The sequence below is a fragment of the Dermacentor andersoni genome, chromosome 2 (genome assembly GCF_023375885.2).
Source record: "Dermacentor andersoni chromosome 2, qqDerAnde1_hic_scaffold, whole genome shotgun sequence".
Taxonomy (NCBI): domain Eukaryota; kingdom Metazoa; phylum Arthropoda; class Arachnida; order Ixodida; family Ixodidae; genus Dermacentor; species Dermacentor andersoni.
This window is the reverse complement of record NC_092815.1, coordinates 138,297,650-138,309,862: the sequence shown is the minus strand read 5'-3', so window position 1 is coordinate 138,309,862 and position 12,213 is coordinate 138,297,650. Positions and strand designations below refer to the sequence as shown.

General features: G+C 43.2%; 1 long non-coding RNA gene across 1 annotated transcript; it reads left to right on the top strand.

Annotated features, from left to right (window-relative positions):
* Window positions 1-552: 552 nt before the first annotated feature.
* LOC126540056 (uncharacterized) lies at window positions 553-10,013 on the top strand. The gene is made up of 4 exons (XR_007601452.3): window positions 553-639; window positions 6,001-6,079; window positions 6,730-6,857; window positions 8,954-10,013. It is a non-coding gene; the product is annotated as an uncharacterized lncRNA (long non-coding RNA).
* The last annotated feature ends 2,200 nt before the right edge of the window (window positions 10,014-12,213 follow it).

Below are 12,213 nucleotides of genomic sequence, written 5' to 3'. Positions count from 1 at the left end.
CGAAAGGTTTCCCAGAATTACTGCCACAAAGGTGTGACACATCGTTTATTTGGAATGGACAGGAAAGCATTTTTCTCAGTACATAGAGTGAATATTTATTATCAGTGATAAAACTTTTTTATAGGCACACAGGATCCTGACTTGGCCTGAGGAGGGCCTTTATGACCGTGCAAAGAGGGCCTTTATGACCGTTCCCGTCGCTTCGCTTCGTGCGGCTTGCTGGGGAACCTAAAAAAACTTGTTCCAGGCGAGTTCGCGTAGGTGCTGTGGCAATTCACAACGCAGCAATTCACGTTAGAACGCGGCATGTTGCTGTTGCAATCCGCGACCGACGCACTCAGACCGCTCAAACATACACACGCTCGGAGACAGAGTTACTATACTGACTCTAGAGGACAAGCTACCCATAGGGCCCATGCATTAAAATCGGGAACCGCAAGAGCGCAGCCATGTTGCTACGCGCCGAGGTTGCCAGCCCCTGAGACGCTTGCTAGACTTGGCGACAGTAGTCAGTTTTAATCTGGCAACGGATAGCTTGCAGCGCAGAGAGAACGCGAGTGGGTGTGGTGGTGTGGTTGACGTTGGTCCTGCAACTGGCAGTTATGCAACCAAAGGATGATCCTGTTAAAAGTTCCGGCGGTATGTGGCTTTCAATGATCACGCACCAGTGAAAATGCCGTATAGCTGTTAAGGCTTCCCTGTTCGCTGTCGCAAGTTTCACTCGACGGGGTTACGAGCTCGAAGCCGTGCACGATCGGCAGATTCCGCGTTGGCGTTCCGTACCCGCGGGCGCGGTATATTGCAGAAGTGGCGGAGCGCTTTTTTTGTTACGGTTTCCTTTCCCCTCGTGACGACAGATCGGTTCTTTGCAAGTATTGACCCCGGGGCACATGTAACCGACAAACGGAGAGCACCTGCGATTAAAGCAGGCGACGCAGAATCACTAGGGCACCCCCAGGGGCAGTGGAGTGGATCGAAGCTGAAGCAGTGCGGTCCGCGGGTTGGGGCCACCGAGGCCTAAGCGTGCCAGGAAATGTTCGCATACATAATTGGCTGTATGCGCGGACAGCCGATCTCATAACCCCTTGGCACGCGCAGCGGTGTCTCGCAAGGTCGAAGTGCTTCAAAGACAGCTGTGCCCATTATCTTTCTCTTGTATCGGGGCAGTGAGCACAATGAACCAGCAGAAGGATGGTGGGCATCGGGTGCAGTCGCGAATGCGAGTGATGTGGCATATATAGCTCGCGTCAGCAGGCCGCGTATGTGTAGTTGATGCTGCTTGGTTATATAGCGACCCTGATATTGCTCAAATAATGCCAGTCAGATGTATGAACTGTACGCGTAATGCGTTTCTTGCGGTACCTTAAACGAATGGGTCAAAAGGACGTTTTCGTTTGTTACGTTTGTTCATGCCGCGTCTATCCGACACCCCCCCCCCCTCCCCAGCCTGTTTTTTTTTATATATATATGTGCATATAATCCCTTCCCATGACGGATCGAACTGTTAAAATTGTCACCTTGTCAATAAAAAATAATTGCCATACACATTACCATAATGAACACAATTCCATGATGAGATCGACTTTTTTTTTCCTGTGACACTGAGAAATGTAGGTAAAACATTATTTCTTTATTTCTCCGGAAAGCATTGGCCTTTTGTACATGTGGATATCACAAGCTTGATTCGGTGCGTAATGCAGCTGTTACAACATAAATTGCGACATTGAGGGCTATGCAACAGATACATAATTAAAGGTGAAAAACACAGAGGGAAGCTCGAAAATATGCTCTGCGCTGCAAAGTATAACATATATTCTATATATGTACCTTATATCTTAAAAAAAGCAATCTATCAATGTCCCATTACCATCAGGATTATTATCAAGTTTATTATCAGCACATGTACAACAAGAATCTGTTAGCCAACCAAATATATGGTGCTTGCACTTCAGCTCGGCGCGTAGTATAGCACAACTGCAGAATAACTTGTATCGTATCATTTATGTTGTAGAACAATATGAAAATATACTACAGAAACACTACACATGATAATAATTCGAAATTGCTCAGTGCATGTTCGAAATAAATATACTAGATAAGAAGTAGAACAAATAAAAGAAGCAACATGCTTTATATAACATTATGGAAAAATGAATGACTAAGCATATGATAATACCAAGTAGTTCCTAGCCAACATCTCGTTGAAAAAGTAAAGATATATGAAATATAGTATATTTATAATCAACAAGATTAGTCGCTGTAAAAGAGAACTGTTGCACACAATTTTTCTCATTCCATTCACCATAGTCTGTTTTGTGTTAACATTATGTAAACTTTTGCTTAGTTGTTAAAAGATTTCTTTTACATAATATCTTTGTGACCATATTTGTTGAGTATAGCGGTTGAACCAATATGCACCAAGCTAAATGGGAGTGTATAATTTGTGTGACTGCAGTCAATACATCACCCAGACCAGCAATGCCATTTCAATGCTTCAAGAATGCTTCATCAGAGGGAAGTTTGAATGGCATATATTATACCGCCTAGAAAAGCAAGTCGTATGCCTTGTACATAGAAACCATGGCAGAATATAAGGGCAAGGCACAGGTGGGCAAAAAGGAACGCATTGTCCTATTTCTTTTCATTCGGTTGCTTGCTGCACCACCTATGTCTTTGGTATGAGAGAACAGGGGCTTCCTGTTGCCTCTCCGGAGGGCGTATTTTATTGGAGTTCCCCAACTTGCAAAAAAAAAGTGCATTTTGGCTGATGAGCAGGTGTGTATACATTACGTTCTGAGAGCACAACAGTAATGCCAGCTACTATTGGAATGGCATACTTTCTGTAATCATCACCATGGTTCTCACTTCACATCTGTTGGATTCACAGTTTTCTCATACCACACTGACAAAGTAATGTAGGAAACAGTTAGAGCACACTTTTTCTCAACAACGGGATTTGCATATGTCACTGTTCCCTCTATTAGCTTGCTGCTGAAAGAGGTCACAGTTGCACAGCCTAATAAGCTAATAAGCATAAACCAGGCGAGAACAAAAATGATTGACAAATAAAACCACATATTTTTTATTGGTATATGGCTGGATGGTATCCTTTGTCTCCTTCTGCATTCGCGACTTATGCACTGAAGTGCTTTCCATGTTACAGGACCAACAAGCTCAACTTTCAGCATGGACGCTATGGATTTCTTAAAAGTTCTTCAATAATATTATCTGTTTAGGTTGCTGTTTTTCTTCCTCCACAAGGTTTAGTGCTTCCCTAAAAGTGCACAGACAGCATAATTTTGTAGATAAGGGATATCGAAGCGAGTAGCCATCCTTTCTTTATTTGTAATCTAAGCTCTTTTTTCCCCATTCCGCTGAGAAAAGCCGAATAAAAGCATAGTGAATGCAAATACTAAGAGCTTCGATCTTGCTCTAAAAATCACGTCGTAGGTGTGCTGGTCACTTGCATAAAGCATATATAGTGTTAAAAAATCAGGCACAATGAAATTATATAATACACATCAGTAAGTCTGAAAAATAGCATGCTCATTTTGTACTTTTTTATATTACAAGTGCAGTACTCTTCACAAGCAAATACAACTGCAGGTTCTTCTTTTCCCCTTTTCCAAGTGAAATTTATAGGTTCTAAGTTATGAAGTCAATGCACATTATCTTAAAATTTTACACTGGTGCTTTCTCACACTTTCATTATATATAGATTTTATTCACATGCACATTTACAGACGTTCCTTCAAGTTGCTCCTTAATGTTTTTTTCCCCATTTTTCTCAGTCTGACTTACTCGAAAAACCAGCAGCAACCATTAGATTGTCATATGCCAAGTGTTTCAATGAGGACTGTAATGCTTTAAAAAGGGGCAGTAGTGATAAAAAGTTACTTTTTAATTTACGCAAGAAATTTGTGGCATCTTCAATTTTTATTTTCCTCTTGCTGGTTTTTTATTTTCCTCTTGCTGGGTTATCTCTTGCATGAAATAATTATCATAAGGAGACAGACGCAGGCTCCCTGCATTTGCAGTTGTCATAAGCTGCAATGGAGTTAAAGAATTGAAAAATAGTAGGCCCATTAGCCTACTTCCAGTATTATACAAAATATTCGCCAAGAAAATCTCCAATAGGATAAGGGCAACACTGGACTTCAGTGAACCAAGAGAACAGGCTGGTTTCAGGAAGGGATATTCTACAATGGGTCACATCCATCTCATCAATGAGGTAATCGAGCAATCTGTAGAGTACAATCAGCCTCTCTATGTGGCTTTCATAGATCACGAAAAGGCATTTAATTATTTCAGTAGAGATACCAGCAGTCATCAAGGCATTGCGTAATCAAGGAGTACAGGACGCTTACGTAAATATGTTAGAAAATGTCTACAGAGGGTTCACAAATAATACATAATTTGGCATGAATTTATGTCTACAAGTTGCAATTGTAACATATGAAGAAGAATATTCTTTAGAAAAGTATTGCAGATCCAGAGCTACTGCACTTTGAAACGTGCAGAGCGAGACTTCAATGGCTGCACTACCTGCGCAGCTTCCAGAACCTTATCTGCTGTGTATAAAACGGATTATACTTGCATTGAAGTTACTATTAGTAGTATCTGAGCATAGCATCTACTGGTGCTGGAACAGTATTTGCTTTGTGAGCAGTGCTCGCACATAAGTGCCCCTTGAGTGTTCTGTCACCCTTTTTGCCTGCTCTCTGAGGCGAAGTATGCAGTATGTCCTAAGCATAAGTTTAATCAATCCAATTACAGGTTCAGGGTTGTCTCTGTAATGTTCAACGCTTGATAAGGTCCTTTCATGCCTCTCACAAAACTGGCGGAATGATAGCAGGACCAGCCGCTGTATTGTCATTTTTCTAACATTGGCCAAATTATTACGAAAGACATGTTCAGCAGTGTGAAGGACATGGTGCACCAGAGCAGACGGCATGATCAATCCCCCATTATTTCTAATGAAAATCAGTACACTAGTGATGTTGTCCTTGACAAGTAAATCAGTGCAAGTAAAGCATGTTACACGTTTTGCCACTGCTCTGACAATGAAGCCTCCAACATACTGCACAACCTCACTACTGAAATTTGTAAGGCCATAGCTGAGGTTTCCATAGTCATGGTCAGCTACCTCAAGAATAATAGATGCCTCTGGTGAGAGGGATTCGTCACTCTCCTCATCCCGGCTCCGCTGCATCCTCTGATGTGGCACTGTCATGAGGCCCTCAAGATCTGGAGCGACATTTCCCGTTTTCACTGGCGTTACGTCGGCATGAATGAGGAGGCTGCGATAAGCATATCGAAACTGCATGGCAGAAGGATTGTTGTTCCACCCTGCTCGATGGCGCACACAACTGAAAAACATTTCCAGGTGATCTTGGCTCAGGCGGTATGTGCAAATGTAGCTGCAAGAAAGAGAATATCACAATTTTATTGCACATTGAAAGTAATTTAATTTCCATGGGTACTTAATTGTCACAGTTCACATACGTGACCTATGCTTTATAAGATGAATATAACCTGGAAATTATAACTTATGTTGTAGCAACAACAGGGGCTATATCTCACAGCTGTTCTATTCAATTTTTTTCTTATGCTGTTGTGCTAGGCAGCAGATGCCAGTGATGAAGGGCTAGCTGTCTGACTCAAGCATCTTTCCTTGCTGTTGTGTGAGAGGACGTCAATGCCAGCACTTGCCTGATTTTGGTTGTGTGCACTTGACTGATCAATTGCAATTAAAATTTTGTCCATAAAGTATTAATCCATTAATTGGAAGGTCATTTGATCAATCGTCCATCCCTAACAAATTGCTGTAACAGGTGCACCATATCAATCCTATGGTTGCAGGTGTGGCGTCACCAAGTGCAATGACTTGAGCAGCTAAATTTAGTTAACTGTGCTTTATTCTTGCTGCATATATAGTGTACATTTGTGACATTTCATTTCCTAACATATGTCTGATTGTGCACTGACCATTTATTTCAGGGAAAAGTGGAAGTTGCAGACTTACCTACACAGTGCCGACTTGAAAAGCCTGTCTGCAAGTTCAGCTACACTCTTTAAGGTGAATGCCAAACAGATTATTGACATTCGTCTCCCAGATGTACAGGCTAGGTCTCCAGATGGTAGTCGCAAGGCCATCAGATGGGTGGAAAGATCTAGCATAGTTTTTTTCTGGTGGTGAATTGTTGTTGCTCGAAGTGGAGCTTTGAACCCCAATGCTCTTGGTCTCTGGGAGTTCAGGATGTCAAATAATCTAGAAAAGGCAGATTGTTAGTTGAATGTAGCATAGGCTTGCATTATGACTCACCGATCGACATCAGCAACAAACTTTGATGTTCCCTCAGACCCCTTAAACTGCTGCAAGTTGCCGTGCCAGCTCTAGGCTTCTGCTGACCGACCAACTGAATGTTTGTGCAGCCAGCCGGACTTTCATTATCTGCTGATAATATTCAATATGGGCCCTTCTGAGCTTGTTGGCTGCTCGAAGGCCTTCGGCTTCTTGAAGGTCTTGAAGTTTTTCAATGTAGCCCCATTCAATTTTCTGTAAAATAGAATTTATATGTTAGACTTCACAATAGTTCACCAGATACATTATGCATACCCCGTATTTGGTGCTTTGCAGAACTTTCTTGTCTCCAAGAAGATTTCTGAGCAGTTTGAGGCCATGTGCTGCATCAAATACAATTGACACTTCTTTTGATGGCTCCACAGGGTGGGTGAAGGATGTCTTGAAGGAGTTGCTGCTGGTCTCATGGACACGGCAGCCCAGCAGTTTTGCCATTGCAACATTTGCAGCAAGGGCATCACAAACGATGGCAACTACATCGAGTGAACATTCGGTGAGCTGAACAATGGCCTCAATAATAATGTTCTTTAGCACTTCTCCACTGAGTCCGTTATTAAGAAAGTAAGCAAATGGCATTTTCCATGGGGAAGCAACTCCCACTGCCATCAAAACAAGTGCGTCTCCAGCTAGGCTTGTGTCATCTGTATCAATCGGGGTCTGGCCATTGCCCAAGTCAACGTAGCCTATCAGCCGGCCACTTGCAGTGTCAACATCACACTTTTTTCTTATGCTCATGCCATCTACCATCACACAGCAGAGTTTCTCCCTTCCACTCTTTTCTTCGAAGGATATTTTCAAGTGTTCAAGGGCTTCGTGGGTAAATCCTGGCCAAGCATCAACTACTTTCAGCCATGTGCGGATTGTCTGTTTGCTAGGCATGCAGAATATGCTTGAGACGTAATTGTAGGCACTGGGTGAATGGTAGTACAACGTTGTTGCAAACTTGCGAAGTTTTTCACTGTAGCGCCTTCGACCTCGTGCTCGGCTGATGTTGGTGCTCCAATTCTTAATTAGTTCCTTCGGTAGCTCACCAAATGACTCCAGTACCAGCTCCCCTTCAGGAGAGAGCAGCTGCTTTTCTTTCATCTCACTGATAAGTCCCTTAAGGGTTGCTATTTTCTCTCTCTTCTTTTTAAGGTTATGTCTTGTTCTTTTCAGCTTTCGTCTTGTTTCAGACAGTGTCTTGCTTGTGTCCAGAAGCTTTGTTCTTGGTGATTGCAAAGTGGTATACATGTGATCATCACTCCCTTCGAGGTGCTGGGAAGGTGCTGCTGTCTGTAATGAAAGAGGTTTCACCAGTATAGGTATAGGTGCAACATTTGGAATGTAGGACATCTATCATTGTGTTTGCACTATACAGCTAATATTACAAGCTAAATTGCTGTTGCAAGGATAAATACTACACATCAGAGAATGTGTTGTAATGAGAGTACTACATAAAGCTACAGTATTTTCAACGGCAGCCTACCTGCAGGTTCTGTGAAATTTTCACATATAGTTGCAGAATTATAGATTTTTAAAAAGAGCGAGCACTGTCAGCCCCAGTGCCATTGCTTCTTGCATCTTACCTGCATGTGCCTGCGTGGCGTTCTTGCTGATGGACTGTCCGCAAGGGAGCTGCTGCGACGAGGCGTAGGAGTCATCTGAGAGAAAGAGCATCGCTCACATGGAGAAGTGGCTGTTTTCTTTGCCTGTGGCTTACCCTCAAACGCTTCCTTGGTGATATGGGTGACAAGCCCGCTGCCAAGGAGCTTGCTTGAGGCGTGCTGGCTGCCTAAGCTTAAGCAAAAGAAATAAATTGGGTGAATGTCAGCACCACTGCCATTGCTTCTTGCATCTTACCTGCATGTGCCTGCGTGGCGTTCTTGTTGATGGACTGTCCGCAAGGGAGCTGCTGCGACGAGGCGTAGGAGTCATCTGAGCGAAAGAGCATCGCTTACATGGAGAAGTGACTGTTTTCATTGCCTGTGGCTTACCCTCAAATGCCTCCTTGGTGACATGGGTGACACACCCGCAGCCAATGTGGTTGCTGGAGGCGTGCTGGCTGCCTAAGCACAAGCAAAAGAAAGAAATTAGGTGAATGTCAGCACCGCTGCCATTGCTTCTTGCATCTTACCTGCATGTGCCTGCGCGGCGTCCTTGTTGGTGGACTTTCTACAAGGGAGCTGCCGCGGCGAGGTGTAGGAGTCATCTGAGAGAAAGAGCATCGCTTACATGGAGAAGTGACTGTTTTCATTGCCTGTGGCTTACCCTCAAATGCCTTTTTGGTGACATGGGTGACACACCCGAAGCCAATGTGGTTGCTGGGGACGTGCTGGCTGCCTAAGCATAAGCAAAAGAAAGAAATTGGGTGAATGTCAGCACCAGTGCCATTGCTTCTTGCCTCTTACCTGCATGTGCCTGCGCGGCGTCCTTCCGCAAGGGAGCTGTGGTGGCGAGGTGTAGGTATCGTCTAAGTGAGAAGAAAAGGGCATTAAAATGGGGAACTGTGGAAATAAATGCAGTTTTTATGTATGCTTGCACTGTTCTTGCCTAAAGGTTTTCAAGAATACACCAGCACTCTAACTGATTTTTGCTTTTTACCTGCAGGTGCTGCTGTGAGCTCCTTGGTATGGCTGTGTGCAGCACTGTAACACTTGGTGGAAGCACTTGAAGTGGTAGCGAAAAATATTAACAATTATCCTTGTCTGCATCACTATTCGTGCAAAGCCTCCCTCATCTATGTGGCACGTACCATAGCTTTAAAGTGAATTCTTCCTTTATTGTTTCACAAGGTGTCTGATATGTACAGATGTGATCTATATTTTTATTCACCCTAGTGTGGAGAGAGCATCATTAAATTGTTCCTTTTTATGCGTGGCTTATTTTTGGTTTCTTTCTGAATTTATCACACAGCTCCCATAATGCTAAATTGACTCCATGTCACAACGGTCATGAACTTTCATTTTGCAGAAAAACAAATTTCCTGACCCATTGTGCACATTCCCATTACTCGCATAATCTCATTGTAGTCTACCTAAATGACTTGCTTGACCTCCATTATAGAGTGTTGCATTTTAATTGAAATACTATTCTTTCTTTAAACAAAATCATTGGATACTTCTCGTAATTTCTGTACCATGCACCTCCAATACGGTGCATTCACCGTTTTTGCTTATTGTTTCTGACTACAAATGTCTTTAATTTAGAGCTTAAATTTTACCTTTGGCGCACACAGAAGGGCTTGTCATTGTATGTCAACCCCATAACAACAGGGAAATATATTTCATTCAACATTTGCAAAGATCCAACAGAAGATTGATTAATGCAGCGTGCAGTGCGATTAGACTGAATGAGCCACAAGGTAATTCATCCCACTTGGTAAATTAAAGCAAATTTTAGTATGATGTAAAACACATACATTGACATACTAATGTGGTGGGTCCACTTGCTTTTACAGGAAAATAATTGGTGTGCGAGAAAAATCTTTTTTCATGCCCCTTGTAGACTGATCTAAGGGAAAGGAGCTGGATTTGCCTGCATGATCTATTTATTTTACCTGCGAGTCTACCCATCCAAAATTTGTGCCCCAGCTGCTTATTTAGTGGTATTTTAGTTTGTCAGTATTATGTATGTGCATGTTGTCTAAAAAATAAAATTTGAAGATGCTCGTAGTGATATATGATGTGCCAGTTTATGGATACACATGCAACAGACTCGGCATCAATTGCAAGTCAACGGTGCCACAGGCCCAGAGTCGATCAAGCAAATCGTTCGCTGCACACGTTTGTGACAGAACAACATATGTCACATGAAATGTCATGCAAAAAAGAGTTGAAAATATTGCACAGTTAATAAAACGCCTACGCCGTTAATACATGGGTTCATGCACTCGATCCCATCGGTATTAGGTACTCGCCTGTTGATTGCTTCCTGGCACAGAAATACTCGGCACAGCATCAGGCTTCAACGTCTTTCTACTGTGGCCTTTATAGAAGCATGATGCTTCAAAGTGTAATGAACAGATTCGATGACTTCCTTTTAGATTAGCAAGTACAACTCCGGCTGCAGTGATCCACCTGTTCAGCAATTCGCTATTACTGAAAGGAAACGTGCAAATAAAAACGTCGCTCAGCACGTTCATTGTCTTTTCTTTGTACTTCGCAGACAAAGCGACAGGTAACAAAAAAGAATGCTGTACTGCGACGCTTCTCAAATATAAACGATTGCGATACATCACGAGAGCTGTCTACTCACGTGGTATTCAACAAGAAGATACACTCGTTTACTCACATGTGAAGAGAGATGCCAGAGCCTTTCAGGGCTTTGGTCTTGCACAAAAGACACGAAGGTGCCATCGCGTCAACCGATGTTGCGCGATCGCACGTCAAACCTAAACTGTACCAAACGAAACTACCAGGCACACGAAAACACAAACAAAAGGGATTCGAAACCGAAACTCGCGTCATGCTTTATTGCATGAATGCGTACATCATCATTTACATAAGTCAAGCACTTAGCAAGCGCTTTCTATAAACTTAATATGAAAGTATCACCTTCATAAAGCCATCAAATATGCGTTTTTAAATCACGAAGCATAAGGTAACTTGTACTTGTTTTCAGCCCTTTCAATAGCAACTGCGCTGGCCACATCGACCAGTAGCAACAGGGCGGCGCCCTAGAGGTTCCCACATTTCCGGCCCAGCTTTTCCTCTACAGTTGTTCTACTAACTCTATGCTCGGAGAGCTTCGCGCGCGCGTCTCCCACCAGCTCATCGCATTCCGCCGCGAGGGGCGCCCTCGTCTGCGCCGCAGTCACTCCTGCACGGAGCCTATTAGCCCCGAGAACGAACTACAGGGGCGCTGCGAGCGTCGCTCGCGTGACGTCAGGGCAAGGACTCGCGCCTGTCGTCTGCTACAGTTCGGGCGGTGTCCGGGCGCTTTCGGCGGTGTTTTTGTTTGCGCACCCTCGTTCTCTTTGCTTGTATACTTATGGCGGTCGTCTCAAATATATTTTTACGACGTCTTCATTTGCGAAAATTTATTCAAAGAGCTTATTTCTTAGACGACAATGCAGTTCTCGAAGGCAACGCTACAGTGCCAGCCGAAGGAGCGCAGACCAGCCCATTGCGGGTTTTTCAATCGACAACCGCAAAAATATAGAAAATAAGAATCCACTTATGATACCATACCTGCCGCGGTGCAACAAGTATGTCCCAGACGCTGGCTATATATGACTTCTACAACAGTGACAATCCGCTAAAACTGCTTTGCTCACGACGAGTAGTTCATGGTGCAATATCGAATTTTTGCGTTTCTTCACAGAAACGCTCGGCTGTAACACGAGGACTTAACTAATACTGCATTTAGGTTCTACAAGTACAACTTGCTTCTTTGACTGCTTCTTAAAATTAGGCGGTTCTTCACGAGTTTATCTTAAGCGGCGGCAATTTGAAGTAAGGCTAATGAAGGCTTACGTCTATTTACAGAATACAAAATGGAATGTACCAATATATGTTCTCTTTCCTGTGCTACACGTTCAACTCACTTGAGAAATTTACTGGTGCTTGTTGCTGCTTGAGGAATATGCATGGCGAATTTGTTTGGCGAACTGACACAGGCTACTCGGCCAAAATTTTTTAGTGAAATATGCCTGTTGGACCGCATGCTGCAGCCAGAAAGAAGTCGAGGCGTCAATCATTAGTAGTATGGGACATATTGAAGATATAATTCCCCTGTGGAGGGTCAAAAATCAAGTGAATATATATGCAAGTCTTGTGGTGTTTTCTTTATGAATGTTTGCGATTGGATTGGAGCAAACTTTATTTTGCCTGCAGTTGGACGAGATTCTCTTTTATGTACCGACGAAG